Source organism: Elephantulus edwardii, unplaced genomic scaffold, assembly GCF_000299155.1.
Source record: "Elephantulus edwardii isolate Elephantulus edwardi_28Jun2011 unplaced genomic scaffold, EleEdw1.0 scaffold00018, whole genome shotgun sequence".
Lineage (NCBI taxonomy): Eukaryota > Metazoa > Chordata > Mammalia > Macroscelidea > Macroscelididae > Elephantulus > Elephantulus edwardii.
This window is the reverse complement of record NW_006399768.1, coordinates 17,224,222-17,232,490: the sequence shown is the minus strand read 5'-3', so window position 1 is coordinate 17,232,490 and position 8,269 is coordinate 17,224,222.

The window sequence follows — 8,269 nt, the reverse complement described above, 5'->3', positions numbered from 1 at the left end:
TCATAGAGCCCAGCCTCCCGGATAATCTGTTCTGCATATAGGTTGAAAAGGTATGGAGATAGGATGCATCCCTGGCGTACGCCCTTCCCAATTTTGAACCATGCAGTGTTCCCTTGCTCTGTTCTGACGACTGCCTCCTGGTCCAAGTATAAGTTTCGTATTAGAACGATCAAGTGTTCTGGGATTCCCATTCTTCTCACTAAGAATCAAGATTAACATAAGCCAATTGATCTAGGGTAGGCATTCATAGGCTAAGATCATAGAAAGTCAGGCAAATCAAGCCTGATTATATGTTACTGAATAAAGAAAATTTGAGTAAATGCTTTTCAATGGTCAATAGTTATCAGTGAAGTATTTATAAAAAAATTTTAAAAACTAAAAAAAATTCTTTGACATAATTTAGTGAAAGTATTGTGTTACATAAAATATATATCAATGTTATATATAATACAAACACATTGATGCATTTTCAGATTTATAGTCATAAGCTCTGATAAAGTAAAAGCTATTATATGCTTAAAGGTTCCTTTGTTTTTAGTCACTGAGAATAATTTAATATTACTAAAATTATATTATTTTAGTATCATTAAACATTTATACACACAAACATAAATATGAATATGGTAAGAATTCTGTAAAAAAAAAGATCTTTGTTCTACTGGCTACTAAAAGTAATAGAGGACTCACTATTCTTTTAATAGGCACTTCCCAGTTCTGAACAGTTGATATTATTATTCTATATTTGTCTTTCAGTGTTATCCAAGTGCTGCCCTGAATTCTTGGCTGGAAGGTAATAGCCCTTTTCAGTAATATCCTGTCATATATTTCACTTTACTTACCAGGTGGTCTCAAAATGTTCTCTTCTTGCTAAACATGATAAGACCCTTACTAGAATCAGATTTTCCACTATTCTCTTCACTCTTTGCTAAAAATGTTTTCATTTGTGAATGTCTCTGAAAAAAATTGTCTCAGGAAAGTAATAGAATCCAGATGAGTTCCAGCCAAGCACAGCAAGACCATTGCTTCCTTTGCTTTAATCTCCAAAGTCCCAAAGTGAAGATGAAAAGATGTTAAACAAAAGCTTATCATAATTATAAATCAAAATAAGAGAGAAAGTAAATAAAAAAGATTCTTAAAGAAAAAAATCTATATGATTTTATTTTTAATCTCATACTAGAACATGATTAGTTTGTAAAAGGAGGAAGGGCCATATAGGGATAGCCATATCTGACCTCTGCTAACTCCAAAAGTGGGAACTAACCCCATCGTCATCATCCACAGCATAAAACCAATTTCTGAGAGCACAGACAGTGTCCCCATACTCCTGCACATCTTTCTGCTAACTCCATCACCAATCTTATTGTTCTCCTGGATCTGAAATCCATTAGAATAGCTCACAGAGCATTCAAAACCATAATCATGATTTTGGAGTTTATTAGGAAAGCTAACAGGATGATTTCTCAGTCAAGACAGCTTCCAAAGCATGGTCACAGGCCCTTAAGTCTTCAGCATCACAACTTAAGGCAAGTGTTACAAAGTTCTTAGTCCTGCCAATGATGACTCTTCCCTCTGCCCCCAATCCTCCAACATGCTTGATTGAAGACACTCTGGAAGAACAAATCTGGTTCCATGAGATACCAGTCCCAAAGTCAGCTTCCTCTCATGTCAGGTCTCTGATTTTCTGCTGCAGTTGATACTGCTTTCCTGTGGAGGTGGCTAGCACAAGAATCTCTTACCCTGAAGGGTGCCCTGCATTCTCTGCTACTTCTTTGCTGGTGATATGATCTCAATTTCTGCTGCTAAATCTGCTCAATTTAATGGCAACACTAGCCAATTTCCTTGCAATCAGTCAACATACCCCTTTTGCATGTTCTAACCCATCCACCTGGCAATGTCAAAGTCAATGGCTGGGAAAGTGATTTTGAACAATAAACTCTTAAAACCATCCTATTATATGTAATAGGTCGGAATGCTCACTGAATGGTTCAGATATGTAAGTAGCTTGATTGAAAAAAGATAGGTAGATCCCCTTGAATAAGAATTTATAGTTACTGAAGCCCAGTGGATGGTGACTGTGAGCTGGAATCAAGTTGACAGCAATGTATGTGTGTATGATTAATAATTAAAACAATATTACCATTTGCAGATGTGTTACAATGTTTATAAAAATTTATTTTATTTTTGCTTATTTTTTTTAATGACTCTTGTAGCTCAGTCATAAGACTAAGTGTTGCCTTAGTGGTAAGGAACTGTGCTGTCAAGAAAAAGGTATGAAGTTTGAATCTACCAAGTAACTGCTTTATAAGACTATCTGTGCCTATATCTGAAAGCCTAATGGAGGGTCAGCTATGGGTTGGTTCCAACTTAACAGGACAAAACAAAAACTATACTGCCAGACACAGTTTTTCTCTCTGCATTTGTCTTGCTTTGAATAATTTTTATTCTGAGATTTTTAAATTAACTTATTGTTTCTAAAAATGACTTGAACAGAGAATGAAGTAAATAGGTAACTATAGATGAGAGTTACTACATGGTACAAATGTTTAACTCCAGGCTGCTATCCAAAAGGCTGACTCTACCATTCTATCCAAAGGCAACTTGGAAGGACTGTAATGATTTACTACAGAAAAATCCATCACTGTTCTACCCTCAAACACTTGAATACGTTCAGAAACAACTGTTTTTCCTCCTTCCCGCCTCTTTTCTTTTTTAATGCACACACATATATCCTATCACAAATCTCAATATGTATATATAAATTTGTCTTCCAGTCCTTGATAGTTTCTGAAATACACATTCTAGAAAGGTTATTATAAAAAAAAAACCTCCTTAACATATATGTACCTGATCTTACGTGTTCTCACCCTTTTTTTATAAAGCAGAAAAATTCTTAAAAACATTTAAAGAGTATGAATTATGCACACCCATATTTATTGCTGCATTGTTCACAATAGCAAAGAGATGGAAACAACCCAAGTGCCCATCAACAAATGAATGGATAGAGAAGATGTGGTATATTCACACAATGGAATACTGTGCAGCACTGAGAAAACAAGGAACTCATGAAATATTATATAAAATGGGTGACCCTGGAGGACATTATGCTGAGTGAAAATATCTCAGTCACAAAAGGATAACTACTGCATAATGCCAAGGTTATAAAATAGGGCTGAAATGGGACTTGGGGGAAAACTATGAAAAGAAGGGGTAAATAATGTACACTGCTTTGAAACAGATGAGGAATAGAACTGCTTCAAAGAAATGTAAGATTAGGTATTACTGGCATGACAACAGTCCACAATAAGAGCTGCATAGTAAAGTGAACTGGGGGGAGAGGAATTGTAAACTGATGAAAGAATCTATTATTTATTTATTTATTTTCAAAAGAGAAAAACAAACTAGGGGTTAGGGAGGGAAAAGTGCAACAATGTAACAATGAATGAATGGAAATCCAAGTTCTCTATAAACTTTCATAAAAATCTCAAAAAAATAAAAATGAAGAAAGGTGAAAAATAATATGAACTGTTCCATATATTTGGTTTGCCAAACTCTGTGTTAGTTTGCTCATTGCTCATCTTTTTCTTTCTTTCTTTCTTTCTTTCTTTCTTTCTTTCTTTCTTTCTTTCTTTCTTTCTTTCTTTCTTTCTTAATGATGAAAAATCTTTGACAATATAACATGAAAACAATCTTTTGAGGAATCACTGGAAGTAGAAGTGAATTTGTCTATTCAAGTGGATATAAAGTTTAGAATAAAACACTAATATCCTAAAGGAAAAAAAATTAAAATTATTTAGAGGAAAGGGAAGTTGCTTTAAACAACAACAAATACTGCATATATTAAAAATGAACCAACCCTTCCTTCCTTTTTAATCAATCTCAATATGATGATTAGAGGAACACAATTGCCTTATAAAATATTTATACCATACAATTTAGGGGAAGTTTAATGAGGTACATATAATTATTGCCTGGAAAAATGACTCAAGAAATTCTCTTAAATTGTAAATGGAGTTGTATGAGGTAGGACTTTATTACTGGCTTGTTGTTTGGTGTTTTGCTGGCATTTTTTGTTTGTTTTGTTTTAACAAACAACTTCTTTTTTCATTACAGTGAGGTACTCTTTTCGTTGTTAGGAGTCATTTTGGTGTTTTTCACTCATAGCACCTAGATAGATATACAACAGAATGAAAAAAATGCCAGACTTTTACTCCAAACTGGAAACCCTATCATTCCATATCTAATTAACTCCTTTCTCAGCTTTCTTTACTCTTACAATACTTCTCAACATTTTTTTAAGCATTAAAAAAATACCAAATCTAAAAAAAACCACAAACACATGGGAGTTCAATCCTACAATCCTTTATTCTCTGTATTGCTTATACATCCCTATTAGATTGTTTTGTTCTCCTTGAATTTCTTCCTGAGCAATAATGCTGAGACTTTAACTCTGCTGCTTATATTAGTATTTCATCAGTACTGGTAAGTTCACTTCCTCTTTATACAGAATCAGCACCACATAGCTTGACTCTAAGATAGATAAATGACTAAAGAACCTAATCCTTGTCTTCAATCTTAGACTAGTGGTATGAAGAAACAAAATGACTTTCTAAATCACGAGAATCATATCTGTTCATCTTCATTTATCCTCTTAAATGCCATTTTTAGAGAGCCAAGGGAAAGGTACTCTCTCTGTGTCAACAGATAGAGACTCTTTAATTAATTGCTTTAGAAAAAAACAAGAGAGCTCTAGTGGTGTGGTCCCTATAGCGTTGCACTGCTAAGCCAAGAGTGACAATCTCTGGTTGATCAAATCCACTATAGACGCCTCAGGAGAAAGGTGTACATTTCCTTTCATGTCATTTACAATCTCTCAAAGATTCACCGTGACTCTGCTAATTCAGTGGCAATGACATTTTTAGAGAAACTAAGTGATGGAAAGGGAGCTTTGGTGGTGGAATGGTAAGGAGTTGTGATGCCAACCCAAAGACCATGGCTCAGATCCACCAGCAGCTCTGCAGAAGAAAGATGGAAAAATCTCTTCTTGTGCAATCTACAGCCTCTGAAAACTCCCAGGAAGATCATAAATGACTCAGTTGCAACCTAACAGAACACCTAAGAAAACACCACAAAAACAAGTGAGGGAGACTTTACTGTATTTCTTCAATGCATTTCATTAATCAGATTTACCAATGTAAAGTCAATTAAAAACTGTTTTGTTCCCCTTCCTGTAGCATATGAACAATTCTTGTCCTTTAACCTTGTACCCAACTTTTGAACCATGAGGTTATGCTCTTTCTGTATGCCTTTGCATATAACTTTTTTTTCTTTTTCCTGAAGTCAACGCTCTTTAGGCTGCCTTCCAGGCTGATATTCTCTCTATCCTTCTGACTCCTGTTCTTCTATCCTCACTTGGGGTATATTCTTTTCTTCAATTTCATTTCTCTGACACCACCTTAACCCAAGCCTGTTTGAACTGATACAAGTTACTTCATCTCCACTGACTAATAACCTTGCTTTTACTAAGTTCATTTTACAAGCATCCCACTGTCTCTGTGAACCGTAGCAAATAAATACTGCTTTGAGCACATTATCCCCCATGACCATTTCCTCTATAATATTTTTTCATTACATCACATCTCACTTTCAAATAAAAATATTTTCATAAAGATGATGTTGCTGTTGTTGTCTGCCGTCGAGTCGTAGGCAGCTCATAGTGAACCTATGAACGAAAGTCCTGAACTCTTGTGTAACTTTCATCCTTTCTGCAGGTTCATAGGATTTCCGGAGGCAAGCTATTACAGAAGTGGATGCCACTCCTGCTTCCAAACTTGTTTTAATCGGGGAGCTCCACCAAACACTGTCCGCCATGGGTAACCATTAACGCATTTGACACATCTGTGTCACAGTAGTATTCAGCTTCACAGCAACCACAATTATTCTCATTATGTGCCCAATACAACTTTTCCTTAGTTCAAACATATTTATTTCTATTTATGAATCTAAACTCCTAATATTTTCCTCCATGTTTAAAATTCTGTCTTCCTTTCTGTAATATTCCTCTTTCTACTCTATTCTATTTGACCTCATTTTTGGTTTTGGGGGATTTTTTTTTGTAAAGCCTCATAAAGCAAGTACTAGAAACATCACTCCCATTTGAGAGATGAGGAAACTAGTCATGAAAACATCCTCCCAATGCTCTAAAGTCAAGTTGAGAAGGTAGCAAGGTAAGTGTAACTTGACATATGGACAAGGGAAACTCAAGGTAGAAATGAGGAAAGTACTGATACAAAGTGGGAACTGCAAGTAACATCATGGAACAATTTGTATACAAACTACTGAATGAAAAACTAACTTATTTTGTAAATTTTTACCTAAATACTTATTTGTTAAACTTATTAATAAGTTATATAGAAAGAAATTAGCCATGATAATATTGTTCCATAGCACATGATCTTATTTCTTCCTGTGTATACCTTTCATAAGTTTTGTGTGGGGAAGAATCATACTTCACCCCACCTTATCAGTTCTTACTACATAATAAGGCACTTTTGAACATATTATGTGCACTTAAGAAGCAATCGAGTATAAATTCATTTTTCCCTTTAGTATAGTGTATTCAATCTAGTGGGGTTTTGGGGGGGAATGTGTTTCTTTTTAATAGTTATGAGACCATATTCCTATTGTTTCATTTCTATCAAAAGAGTTCTTGCTCATTTTCATTTGAAATCCTATACACATTCCCATGTTTATGCTGAAGTTAAAATAAAACAGCTGGGCTTATTCGGTGTCTATTGAAATCAAGTTGAAGAGAAACCCACCCTTCTACAAAGAAACAATAAATATGTCACATCTAAATTCAAAGAAAACTAAACTACATTTTTCTTCATTCTAAGAGTATTCAATTGGTATTGTCAGTGAGATAAATTCTGCCTCTTTTTGTCAAGTCTTTCTACATATTGAACTTTTTGCACTGTTTCAGTCGAGCTTGTGAAATGATAACAGAAACTAAGAGAATATATGAAGTTAAAAAAAAGACAATATTTTGGTTCTAGCTTTAGCATAACTTTGTGAGTTTGCGAGAGTTATTTAATCCAAACATACTGAACATAATCCTAATATGAAGGATTTTCATAAAAAGCAAGTAAAAATGTATTTCTAATATGAAACTACTCATACTTGGAAGATGTACATTAAGTACTCATTAGAATGACAAGTGCACGATAATCACTAATACACATTGGCTATTATGATTGGGCGTTAGGCATATTGTTAGAAGGGATTAGTCTTTGAAAAAGATACATGCTAATAATATGAAGGTCATAGAAGAGAGGAAGACCCTCAATAAGAATGATTGATACAGTGACCATAACAATGGGCTTGATGGAGAGGGCTTGATGGAGAGGGCAAAGTTCGGATCAGTTGTTCTTAGGATATCTCTTAGTCACAGGCAACTCAATAGCGCCTAACAACAATAACAGTCACATTATTTTGAACAGGGTTACGTTCAGTTTTTCTTAGGTTCTTTATAATTTGCAGGTAACTTACTAGCACCTCATGCACAAAAACATGATTCTATTGTTGGAACACTCTGGAGCATTGCCTGGTCAAAGTTCTTTCAAAACTTTCCTCCATTTTCCATTTGCAAAACTTGAAGTTTAGTGTTAATCACAGAAATAACATTCTCTGTGTAAATAAATTCTCTGTGTAATCACAAAATGTTCCCAAGATATGACAATTACAAAACACATTTATTTTAAACCATCTGCAAATAAATTTGTTTAAAATGAAATGTAATAGGAATCAATTGCCTGTACTAATCTTAGACAAAATGGACACAGTGTAAAAACCAAACAAACAAAATACCAAAAACCCAAAACAAAAACATAGAGAAATGTTATAAACTATTCTTATCTCACTGTTTCTATTTTAAGTATACTTGAAAGGTATGTTTTGCTTAGCAAATACTTCACATCTGGTACGTAAACTAGGCCAACTTTCCGCTTTCTGCTGCATAGTCTACCTGAGTAGTGTTACCTGAAATTTTCAGTCAATCATGGGGAAAAGAACAAACAATTTTCCTGAGGAAATTTTATTTTTCAGTCTGTAATAGTAGAATAAAAGCAAAGGAGTTACAGAGACACCATTTTAATGAAGATGATGTTGTTGTTGTTGTTGTTGTGATGTGCCATCGAGTCTTTTGCGACTCATAGCGACCCTATGTACAACAGCCCTAAACTGTGCTCTATCCTGTGCCAATCTCATTGCCTCT